At 39.7% G+C, this 12,655-nt stretch overlaps 2 non-coding genes across 2 annotated transcripts; both read right to left on the bottom strand.

Annotated features, from left to right (window-relative positions):
- Positions 1-3,467: 3,467 nt before the first annotated feature.
- On the bottom strand, positions 3,468-3,555 carry trnay-gua (transfer RNA tyrosine (anticodon GUA)). The gene is given in 2 exon segments: positions 3,468-3,503; positions 3,519-3,555. It is a non-coding gene; the product is annotated as a tRNA-Tyr (tRNA).
- A 5,576-nt stretch (positions 3,556-9,131) lies between these two features.
- On the bottom strand, positions 9,132-9,224 carry trnar-ucu (transfer RNA arginine (anticodon UCU)). The gene is made up of 2 exons: positions 9,188-9,224; positions 9,132-9,167 (listed from the first exon to the last, which is right to left on the bottom strand). It is a non-coding gene; the product is annotated as a tRNA-Arg (tRNA).
- Between the last annotated feature and the right edge of the window lie 3,431 nt (positions 9,225-12,655).

Consider the following 12,655-nt stretch of genomic DNA (forward strand, 5'->3'; position numbering starts at 1 on the left):
CTGGCTTGGACTAGGGGGGGCTTCAGCTCTTGTCGTCAGATCTAATGATATCATGACATGTGGAAGTGACTGCACCTTCATCTTCCGAGATGCTTTCAATAACACAAACGCTACTTTCACTGGCACAAACACAGCAATAATGAAGGTGGTGGGATTCATCCTTTGTGCTGTTTGTAGGGGTGCAACTCTACGGTGATCTGCTGACTTGAAGAGCAAAAATCAAAATCCTCTGCTATTACTGTTGCTTTTTTCATAGTTTCTTCAAATCCTTCATTTGAACATAGATTTTGAAGGATATTGATGATAATACCACATAAATTGTGGTTTTCTTGTGATCGCCAATTTTATTCAAATAACAGCCTTTTTTACAGTTCCTTGCGTGTTTCACAAGGTATAATAGCCCCCTTCGCATCCTCAGCTAACATATTTTAAAATTACAATAGCTTATACAGCATGCATGTTTACATTTATATTAAAATTAAAGTAAATATACAAGAATACATACAGTGCTAACCCAATAATTCTTGTCAGGTTCTGCAACAAATCTGCGTTGTTATTTTAACATGTTTCAGCTGAGGGTGCAACAGGAGTATAAATGAATTTTCCCGCCAGCCATTCAAAGACCAAATTCCATGAGTGAACATTATTTTCTCAGATGTTGCCGGCATTGGACTTTGCCGGTGGTATTGAATTATGTCCACAACTGTTGTAGTAGTTCCTTCTTGAAATTCGACACGTGCAAAGCACTCGTAATATCATAGGTGTTAAAGTTCGCTGAGTCTATTCGAGTCATGGTGTGTATCCCTGCCTATCATTGGGAGACGGGTAACTTTTTTACACTCAGATTCCAATCTTCAATGCTTTGTGTGAGAGCTTACATAACTTTCATTTTCTCACATTTTCTGACGACTGTTCCAAAGGGGCACCCTGTCAATTCCGAATACTTTTAAAAAATCTGCCTGCATGTTTGATTATTGTCATTTCATTTCGAAAAAGTTCAATATTGATCATAACTAAAGAAAATAATGATCATGAACAAAAAAGGGATAAAGATGCAAGTCGATCTTGAATCAGAGCTGGGTGAAACGGGCTTCTGTTCTGATATGGTTGTATGAGAAACAGGAGAAATCGCCAATCTCCTATAGAACATGAGTTGAATCAGGAGTGAGACATTTAGTATACTCGTGCATATGTCAACGCCTGACCTACATCGTAAAACTAACATTAAGTTGTCAGAGACATTCATTTATATACAAACAAGAGACAGACCAAGTAATAATTCTACATTAGTTCAGGTGGGTAAACCTGAACTAACTAACTAATAAACCTTTTAATAATTCTACATTAACGTGTCCTACATTGATCAGACTAATTGACATGGTCTGATTCAGAGCCTGTGCAGTTCGTGCTAATTACAACAAGGACAGTTCTGATCCCTCATCACCGAACTGAACACAAGTTCAGCTGTTCTCCAGTTTTGTTACGCATGGTTTTTCATTGCAATTGAGTTCAGAGCTGGAGCTGATCTCCAGACAGTACAGTGTTTTGGGTAAGTTGTCGAAATTCGCATGAGGCTGCAGACAACTTACCCAAAGTGTTTTCTATAGCTTTCAGGTGGAGTTCATTTATATAAAACAACGTAAATGGTATAAACGCAACAAGCCAGACGGCAGTCCAACTTATAATTTTCTGACGCGAGGCCTGACGCGTTATTCATTATGCCACTGACCCTGCTATTGTAGTGCTAAAAAACACGTTTTCTACATTTATGTCTGTTCACTCTAAAAACTCTAAAAAGGACAAAGGGTTTGTGTGTCCCGCTAAAATTCCGCTTCATTTCGAATGCAAATAACCGTTTTGTTCCAAGAAATCATAGATTTGTCACATCCTTCATACTATACTTCTCTCTTGTATTAGTAAAGCATTTTGATTTAAACTGAACAATATATGAAAGGTTTCATCTATACACTTACACATAATAAGTATACGAATAAATACTCGGAAGAAGCCGCAGCTCAGGTATTAGAGAGATTTAAAATCGGATCGGAGGATTTAGAGTCCAGACTGCAAACCAACAGCTTACACAGGTCTTTTATAGAACCCTTTTGATTTCCTCTACTTTGTCCCTGTGATGTCATTGTCCTGCTCGCAGCCGAGCCCGACACACGTCTGGTTTCTGTCGCTTGACGCACACCCTGCGGTCCATGCGGGTCCTAATACCCCAGTACAATGAAGGGGACACTAAACTGTAAACAGGTGCCGTCCTTCGGCTGAGACGTAAAACCGAGGTCCTGACTCTCTGTGATCATTCAGGAGAATGGTGGTGGTGGAGGGGAGTCCCCATTACCTGTAAAGTGCATTGAGTGGAGTATCCAGAACAGCGCTATATAAGTGTGCGTAATAATAATAATAATTATTATTATTATAATTTTAATGTAAAATGCAATAAAAAATAAAAAAAATCAAACTTTGATTCAAAATAGATTAATGTAAAAACTGATAAAGCTAATGCTTTTTTCAGGGCTATAGCTGTAGCTGCGAGAAGGTTAAAAGCGCACAAGTGATCTGTCTTTCGTCAAAGTAATTGCCAGAGCAGTAAGACGCAGAGCACCATCCAGCAGCTGTAGACGATGTTCGGGGAAGAGCTAATTCTGTTTTTAGCACAGGGAGTGAGAATGAGCTCAGTCCGGCTCCGAGCAGAATCCATCCTGGTTTGGTTACAGTGCGCCTGAGGATCTTTGGATCGCAACGTAAAAAAAACAATTGCTCACATCGTGTGACTTCCACGACAGGAAGGAAAGATATCACTTAAAAAAATCAGAACTGAAGATTTGGATCCTGGGCCTCAATTTGATCAAATTATTAAAATAATAATTATTAAAATATCAAATTGTGTTTCTGCAACATTTCGTGCACAGTACGCCATTTTTATCTAAAAATAAAACAACAGTCACAACGAGAGCTTATACGCAGTCTGGGGTATATTCCCCTTTTATATTTTTGCCACTTTATATCGAACCTGTTATACTCCCAGAAGTGCACAGTAGCTTGTACAAATGTACAATTCACCACTGGTATAAACAGATGTGTGCCGTGTTTGCCTTTGTAAGCATTTGTTTAAAAAATAAGTTCACAATACGATAAAAACACAGAAAGCACAAACTTCATAATACAACGATACAAAATCAATACCAAATCATTATGCCAATTAAGTACCTATCCTTTGAAAACAGAGAACACCTTTATATCTACAAAAAACTTGACATTTGTATGTATTTTTGAATTACAAAGCAGACAGAGTAGTCCCTTAATTCAAAGATCGGATCTTGGCCAAAACAAGACAATCAGACGTGGGCTGAATTCGGAACAGGAACCTCTACTTCGTCGTTTATTGAACTTTTGATAAATGTCTGAATGAAACAGATTCGCTTTTTAAACTCTTTGATTAAAGTACACAAAAAGCACCTTCCTTCGAGCCGGAATCGAACCAGCGACCTAAGGATTCCTTACTGACTCCACTACAGTCCTCCGCTCTACCAACTGAGCTATCGAAGGGATGTCAAGCAATGCTCCCTAGCACATACTGCCCAATGTAGTGAAATGTTCCGGGTGATTTAAATCCCACTTCGACATCAAGTTTCCAACTCGTTTCCTTAGTCTTGTTTACCTTGAATTTAAGCCACGAACCAGGATTCTACTGTATAAACTTCCAGGGATATTACAAAATGTTTGATGGGGCATCAATCATTCCAGGCGGAAATTGACTCCTTTTTTTTCTCGAGGGATCATATTAAACATTTCATTAGTATCGAGAGGAGGATCACCATGAGACACAAAACAAATAGTTTCTTTCTGTCTTTATTAGAAAGTAGCGTTTGTGCTACATTAATAATATTTTCGTGGAAATAAAGAAGTTTCGAAATGTGGTTTTGAGTTAAATATTAGCGTGTTCATGTAATTAGTTTGTGTTTGTCATTACTATATATATATATTGCCATGTTACTAGAATTTGTAACTGAAGTTTACTAGTTGTGTTTTTTATGATGGTTAGACATTTGTTGATTACAATATTGTATATAATGTATAATTTGAACTACATATTTTTCAGGTGTGAATAGTTGTATATTTTAAGAATACATTTCTAAAATAAATCATTGGCTTTATTTACTAGTTTCTACACCTATAAAAATCTTTCTTTGATGTATAATAGACCTTTAACTATATATGTATAGTAGTCTTCTAAATTTATCCGTATAATAGAACTACAACCATTTATGTATAATAAACATATAATCAATTTCATTCTAGACCAGTTACGGAGCACAGTTACACGTCTGGTATGCGTTCAATAGTCGTATATTCTACATCTTTTGCCCACTGGGATGTGCCGATTTTAACTTGGCAAACCAAGATACACATTTTCTAATGAAACCTTAATTAAAAGACAGTTTGTTTCTCGAAAGCGTGTTATGTAAAAAAAGAGAAAAACGAAAATATATGGATGGTAATCTTTCAAAGCTGAAGATTTTACTTTTGAAAAATTGACATTTTATGTACTGTATGCAGATGCATTCGCTGGTTTTAGAACTTTGCTGTACTTCCTGAATCATTTTCAGTATTATAAAGTGGGTGTAGATTTTTCTTTCAGGTTAGGACGCGAGTGTGTACATGTGTTTGATTTTCGTTTCACTGATTCTCATTGAAGATTTGGGAATTAACGACGAAAGAATCGGTTGCCTCGGAAAGCAGAAGGTTTGGTTCTCAACGATATTGAAGACACGCCCATGTAGAGCAGCGGGTGATGATTTGTGCTATAAAAGACCAAGTGCTCAAAGTGACGTCTGCGTTTACCGTTTAGACTTTTCATCTCGGGCGCACTTTTAGAAAGCAAAGATAGAGCAGTTGTGTTGAATCACATTATAACAGCTGTCAGCAGAGTGGCGCAGCGGAAGCGTGCTGGGCCCATAACCCAGAGGTCGATGGATCGAAACCATCCTCTGCTATGTACACTTTACGCACGATTGATAAGCATACCATCAGTTTAATGAAGTGCATTAAAACTGTTTTTTTCTCTCGTGTGTATGAAAGCTTCACACTTAAGGTACTCTTTCATCTTTACCAATAGCAGATGCCCAAATGTATCTTTGGTTGTTCTGCGATCCTTCATAGTTTCCTCAATTCCTTCAAATGAACATCCATATCAAAGCAATTATGTATATATATATTACAATTAAGGTACATATTAAAAATATCAACGCACATTTGTATAATGCTCATTTAATAATGATTGTCAAGGATTGTCAAGTTCTCCAACAAATCTGTGTTCTAATTTTAAAATATTTTTGCTAAGGATACAACGGGTGTATAAATGAATTCTCCCAACAGCCAGTTAAAGAAAAATTCCACACGTGAAGATGGTTTTCTTGGACATTGACTTATGTACTTATTTGTTTACTTGTTGTAGTTGCACACGAGTAAAACACGAAGATTTCCTGCCACATTCAAGAGGGTTTGCGAAGAAATCCCTTCAATTTTTAGCGGAGATTTTGTTTACATCATCACAATCTGAAGCACGTCCCTGAGTACGTTTGACCCACCAGCCCTTTGTTTAACAGCTGCACAGGGACACATTCCCGTTGCTTTTCACAACTCACATGTTTGTAGTTAAAGAAAATAAAATACTGTCATTTTCCTGCCAGCTGGCAGTATTTCTTCTGCACTGACCAAGAGTAACCAAGAAGTTAATTTCATCTTTCGCAGGCTGTAATCTACAGAAAAGGAAGTGAATACTTGTATTAAGCTAAATCAAGCCGACGGAGTTGCACTGCTGTTGTTTTTCCCCACTTTTCGTTAAAAGGAGAAAAAATCACTGGCATTTTTTGGAAGCATTTCTTCTGTCCTGAGAAGCAAGATTTGTATTTTATCTTTCAGAAGTTGAATGAATTTCTTGAAGTTCAGAAACAACTTGTTCCAGAAAAGAAATTAACACTTGCTTCAAAGTAAATCAAGACGTCGGTGTCTCTTTCTGTGTGTGCTCTTATCTGTCCATCTCTCTATCCTCTTCTCTCTGGCAGTCTGTGTAGAGTATCTGAAGGGGATGTAACACCACTTGGAAAAGAAAAAAATTCTCAGGAAAATTCTCAGGCAGAATAAAAAATCATTATTCTCTTCTCAGTCAGATTCACAGCTCAGACTCACACTCAGACAGGATCTCAACTCCGTACTGCTCTCTATCCTCACAATCCAGAACCAGAAGATATTCAGACAATCAGTGCTGCTACATGAACAATATCAGACAGAACAGCCTGGACTCATGTCACATTTCCCCCTTTTATCTTTCCTCCCAGCCCTCTTAGAGACATAGAAGAGCTCCTGGTTCTCCTCTCTGTGAACTGGGCTCAGGGGTCACTGATCTGGCAGTTGTGGGCTCTGTTCCAGGTCGAAAGCAAGAAGGATCTATTAACGCTTTCCAGGACTTCCAAACCCTTCAGTATTACTTTCTTTACTGTATGTCAGCCTCCCAAAATGTTTATAAATGTTTTATGAGTGTGGAATTATCTTATTATTTATATACAGTATTTATGTAATAAACACCAGTAGTGACACTATGATCGGTATATTGATTATTTGTAGCCTATGGTCCGATGGTCGTGTCTACAATAGTGACCATTTGACCAGTCTGTAGCTCTGAGCAGTGGGACTCAGATCCCACAGAAGACCCGCCTGTGTGTGATTCCATACCAGCCCTGGGATTCAGCTACTCTCACAAATGTCTCACAGACCGTCTTATAAATTTACAATTAGATGAAGTCATGTAACAGTTTTACAGATAATTTAAATAATCAGACAGCAGTTTTGGCAGTGGATACATCTCCACATGGGAGAAAGGAACTGAAATATATGTGCTCAGTGTAAAGTAGGAAGAGGTGGTCAGACAAGCAAAACAACTTTGCAGATAATGTGAAGTGACATTGTTTTGTGTCAATCAGCTCACAGATTTCGCTTCATGTGCCTTAAGCTGTGCAATTTGTGTGGTTGTTGAATGAGATTGATTTCTTCACAAGCCCAGTCAATTGCCAGTGGAGAGCTTGCCGACACACACCTTCATGAAGACTCTCTTCATTGTCAAGTCGCCTCCTTTGCATACAATAGTAGCACCGACACTAAGAGAAAGGATGAGAAATAGCGTTTATCAAGCGATTGCAGTGTTTGTTTGACTGAGGATCCTTGTGTGCTGAACTGGCCTCTGGAGAAGTGTAGTGCAGTAAAACAGAAGGTTTGTGTCACTCAAGATTGTTACAGAACAGAACAATACAATTACAATACTTTTATGAGAGTAAATATTACTGGTGCATCACAGTTCTTATAATGGTGAAAACAGGAGCACCTTCTCTACATTTTTGACTGAAGTATTTAAATGGAAAGAAATACTATCACTATGCAATTCATAAATGCAATTGACCTCCTCTAAATGTTCTAGTTTGATGAAACAATGTATGGAATTAGGTGACAATATCGGAATTCATTCAAATGCTCAGGATTAATTTTCAGCAACAAAAAAAGTGCTCGGAAATATTTTACAAGAATGAAACCTTACATTCACCTAAATAAACATTCACCATCTACATTAGCAGAGAACAGTAGGACAGAAGGTTAGTGTCACTGGACACTGCATCAGAGAGGCCGATCTCTTCTCCCTCATTATGCAGGCTTACCCACTCATGATGAACTGTCCTCCAGCGATACTCAGCTGCCATCATCGACTCAGACATGATGTTCATGTACATATTATACCTTAATATGGCACTGCGTTACAATAATTTGATCAAAACAACTGGTGAAAAAAAAGATAAAGACTTTGTCCAAAAAAGAAGCATTTATACCTTTCCTCTCCTACCAGCCATTACAAGTCACCTAGTTTTTAATTTAGAGCTAGATTAAAGCTCTAGTCTCTTTGGGGGTGTGAGTTGGAATCCCACTGCTGCCAAATATCTCCAACTATCTCAGTGTTAAGAAGCAAAAAACACACATTTGCTGCAGAAGTAACAGGAGAATTTGTGCCATTCAGCCTCATAGCGTGATGTCATTTTCTCAGGCTCATTTTTAGATGCTTGTGATCGAATCTATGATTCTTATGAGTGTGCCCTCCATAAAGGTAGCACAGATATAACGTGCCAAGTTTTCAGAGAATCGCATTAAATACAGGTCAGAAGAAGGCGACAAAGTGTCCGCTAGGCAGTTCAGCTATTTCAACGGTGTTCTCTGTTGTTTAGGTCCAGAATGACACCCGTTACAACCAGGAAACACACAGTGTCAGGCATCAAAAAGACTTCCCAAAACCCTGATCCTCTCCTTGATCCGGTGATGGCATCCAGACATTTCCTGCAACAAAGCCAGGATACGGTCTTCAACAACACGAGTGAAAGGCTAATTCCCAGCCTTTGCAATCCTTTGCAAAGAAGGACCGCATGTGCTCAGTGTTAAATGCACTGTTCATTATTATTATTAATAATAATAATCTATACATTATATAGTGCCTTTAAAGGTGGCTTTTCAAAGTGCTTTACAGAATGAAACCAATAAAGTTAAAAAATACACAAGATAAGCAGGATGAGAATACACAGTTAGAGGAGACAATAGATGGTGGTATTAAATACAGTAGGAACAGAGGGGTAAAGAATAGTTCATTAAAGGCTCTTCTAAAGAAGAGGGTTTTGAGTCTGGATTTGAAGGAGTTTAGAGAAGGTGACTCTCTGATATCCTTGGGAATAAAGATCCAGAGCTTTGGTACAAAACAGGAGAAGGCCCTGTCACCCATAGAGTGTAGATGGACTGGGGGACAGATAGGAGACCAGAATTAGAAGAGCGAAGGTTGTGAGGTGGCGATAACCCAGACAGGTACTGTGGTGTCAAGCCATGGAGAGCCTTATAGGTGAGCATGAGGATTTTGAAGTTGACAGGAAGCCAGTGCAAGGAGTCCAGGACAGGAGTAATGTGATCACAGTCCAGTGCTAATTTCTTTCTTGTGGCTGCTGGTTCATTTTCAACTGTGGACTCTTAAGAAGTCCTTTATTTGACTTGATCAACACTAATCCCTAGAGGATTTTGAAAGGTTGAATCAAAATGATACATGACTCTGGTGGGACTCGAACCCACAACCTTTGAATGACTTCATTCTATCAAAGCCTAGAAGTCCAATGCGCTCTCCATTGCGCCACAGAGCCAACCGATACATTGCTCTATAAAACAGCTACAGAAAGCTGTAACTCATGCTTCTCCCGTTGTCTTTAAATTAAGCTCCATAAATATTGACAATGAGTGGCCTGTTGTCTACGAATAGATACCGCTGGGATTCACACCCAGGGTCTCCTGGTTTTTAGTGAGGCGTCTTAACCAGCTAAGCCATGGTGCCAAACCTGCTAAATGTTATCCACAACTTCAACCACCTGTGAGAAACGGGCAACTGCAGTGTTACGCCTGCTGGCTCAACAGATAATCCTTTTCGAAGTTTAAGGAGAGGATTTCTTTGTCAATTCAATTAAACATTTTAGAAATGCTGAACGATTGATGTGTTTCACGCGCAGAAATATTTTATCGTTACGTACTTTTTCTGTGCAGTAAGTTCTCCTTCAACTCCGCCCAACAACAGAGGTCGTTTTTAATACAGGAGTAAAGGCACACTGCACATCAGCAAAACATCCCGTACAGGTTTAGGGAGAGCGACATCAGTGATTGGAAGGTTGGAAGTTTCGGGTCACTTTTTTATTATAGATTCAAGCAGCCCTGAATACCTTTTCAAGAAACATTTCAGAATCCCAGTCACGTCCAGTATGATTGCTACACAGGTCTACAGTATACAATCAGAATACTGTTTGTGCATTATATAAAACACACCGCCCAAAGCATTTCTAAAACAGGAATTACATGTTTCTGAATGGCCCTCCTTTATAAATAAAATAAAAGGTCTGAAGCCTGCTCCAAAGAAGCACTTTATTCAGAGCTGACAAAGATGTGATAGGAAACATCTCGGAAAATGAAGATGCAGTCATTTCCACGCGTCGCACAACAAGAGCTGAACCCACCCGACGTTCTCAAGAGAGTAAGGTGTGAGGAGTGTGGCTGGGTGGTCTAAGTGCTGGGTTTGTGCTCCATTTTCTTCGCTGGGTTAGGTTTGAATCTTGCCACTGCTAAGTGTTGGTGGGTTAAGACCTTCCTTCTATTGCGACGTCAATGGGTAAAAGCTTTGCTTGGCAGTCTGTCGAGAGACTGAACTAGGTGTTTCAAGATAGTCTTTGTCAGCTTAACATCAAGGCATAAAAAAGCCTCATTTTGTGTTCCCAACAGCAATGCTCTTTGGTCCCTTCAGCATTATGCAGGGAACAACATCTGCCGTGATCACTTTTGAGTCAGTGTGAATCGCAGTGTGCCGCAATTGTTTTTAAAATTGGTTCTGTAGTGTAAGAAAAACCGGCCGTTCAGGGACGCCAAATATGTAACTGTAGTGGCTCTCTGAAGGCACCAGTTCTGTAGGGTTTGGGCATTTACTGAGACAATTATTTATTGTAGCAGTAAATCACAAAGTTGATTCTTTTGATGGCTTTAGAGTCCAACCATGCGACATAACTCAAACAACGCACACACACAGGTGCTAATACACGAGGATACATTTATTAATACATAGAATATGCATGTAAACCTAACAGATCTTATCGAGAGGGTTATCAGAATACAAAAGATATATATTCAATCAGTTACAAAGTGTTACACATATCAAGAGGACATACGTTCAGTATATCATTCATTAAGACCGTTTCGTAAAGTGAACTTGGTTACAACTTCTACATTAGATACTCAAAACAAGTACATAACTCTTAGGAATTAAATTGATATCAACTGGTTTGGATAACAATGGAATTCTCGAGCTGTAATGCAGTGAAGTTGAATACTCATCCAATTTCTGGGGATTCAGATCTCCTGCGGGCACAAACAAACAGTTGCAGGCTGTTGCTGTCCAATCCGCGCTCTCTGGCTCGGTGCCAGGCTGTGCTGTGCGGCTTGTGACGGTGCACTGCTGATGCTCACTGTTGGCTTTAACTAGCAAAGTTTGTGCACAGGAGAAAAGATGACTGTGGGTCCCAGAAAGTCAGGAAGAGGACCGGTTCGTTCCTGATGAAGAGCTAGTTCTGAATAGTGATTCAGCTGTCCACAGATCCGACCTGTTCACGAGGCCTGCTGCTGGTTACTCTCTGGCAACCTCCACTCTAGACTCTTAGAACAAAGGAAAGTTCTGGCACTCGGACACACTGGCCGTTCCGTGGTTGTCCGAGCTGAGTTCGGTCAGGAGGCATGCTGCGAGAATGTCCTGCCCTTGGGAGCCTTCTGCTCCTGGGCCGTCCTGCCCTGGAATTCTCCTTTGAATTCCCTTTAGAACAGTCCACAGAATCCTCTCCAGAATCTTACTGAATCTCCCTGAATCTTACTGAATCTCTCAGGCTCTCTGTGTTGCCTGTTTTTACCTGGAGGAACTTCAGCTCGTTGATTGGCTGAAAGTTCCATGGGCATCAGAGTCCCACGTGGGTTACTCGGCCCTACCAGCCCCTGATTGGTTGATCAAGGTGAAATATGAGTCACTTACTCCTGACACTTAGGAATGCAGTCCAGATGTCCAACTGGCACTCCCTAGACAGATAGGCACCAATGGATGACCATTGATCATGATAGCCAGGCTTAGCTAAGTGCATCCCCCTTTGAGAGCTGTCCTTATCAGGAACCTTAAATCAGCCTGCATGAATAGTTTCTCTGTGGCTGCACCACAGAGATGAACAGAGAAATGGGGCCTCATTTGGGAAGGCTCAGAACACTTAATTCTTTCTTATTAATAAGCCTCGCCGCTACAGTAGGCATGGTGCATTTGTCTGTGAAACTTGAATGCTGTGCTTTTTCACGCAGAATCATCGGCAGGAGCAAAGCTTATTTAATCTTTGCGCACAGCGCTCCATCAGAAATACTTTGTCCAAGTTTTGAAGAGATTGTGGGATTCTCTGCACACGCTCACATCGCGTACCTCAGACAACACCACCATTCGATGGGAAATTGATTCTACTTCTTGCAGTTGTTCCTGTGGTTGTGATAGTTACAAAGTTGCACTTTCCTCCACCTTCTGCTATAGTATTCATTGGGTGAGCTTCATCAATTGGCTCAGAAAGGTCAACTGTGCTTCGGAAAAAATCAGCAGCAGTGTCTTTATTTTGTCGGTGAGTATGGCTGTCTTTTAAAGCACATGAAAAACACGAGTTTGTGGATTTCTCCAAATAGCAACGAATTCAGTTGTGCAGAGCCTTACTGCTTTCAGAGGGTCTTTTACCGACGCTGCTGTAGTAGAGAAGTGACATAATCACAAACGCAACCATTTGTGCTGGCTGTTTAACTAAGTATTAAGCTTTTTTAACTATCACATGATTTTAACTAATTTAACATCATCTCCAGAAGAGCACCTCGCACTGCTCACTGAGCTGATGTATGTGCCCATTTCTCAAAAAATTAAATATCATCTGAACTGATTTTTTTCTACTTTAAATGCTTTCCTACTCTTTTAATATTTCAGTTAAATCTTTTATTTTGAAGTACTTTCCATTGATATTAATCCTAGTCCCGA

The sequence above is a fragment of the Lepisosteus oculatus genome, chromosome 14 (assembly GCF_040954835.1).
Source record: "Lepisosteus oculatus isolate fLepOcu1 chromosome 14, fLepOcu1.hap2, whole genome shotgun sequence".
Lineage (NCBI taxonomy): Eukaryota > Metazoa > Chordata > Actinopteri > Semionotiformes > Lepisosteidae > Lepisosteus > Lepisosteus oculatus.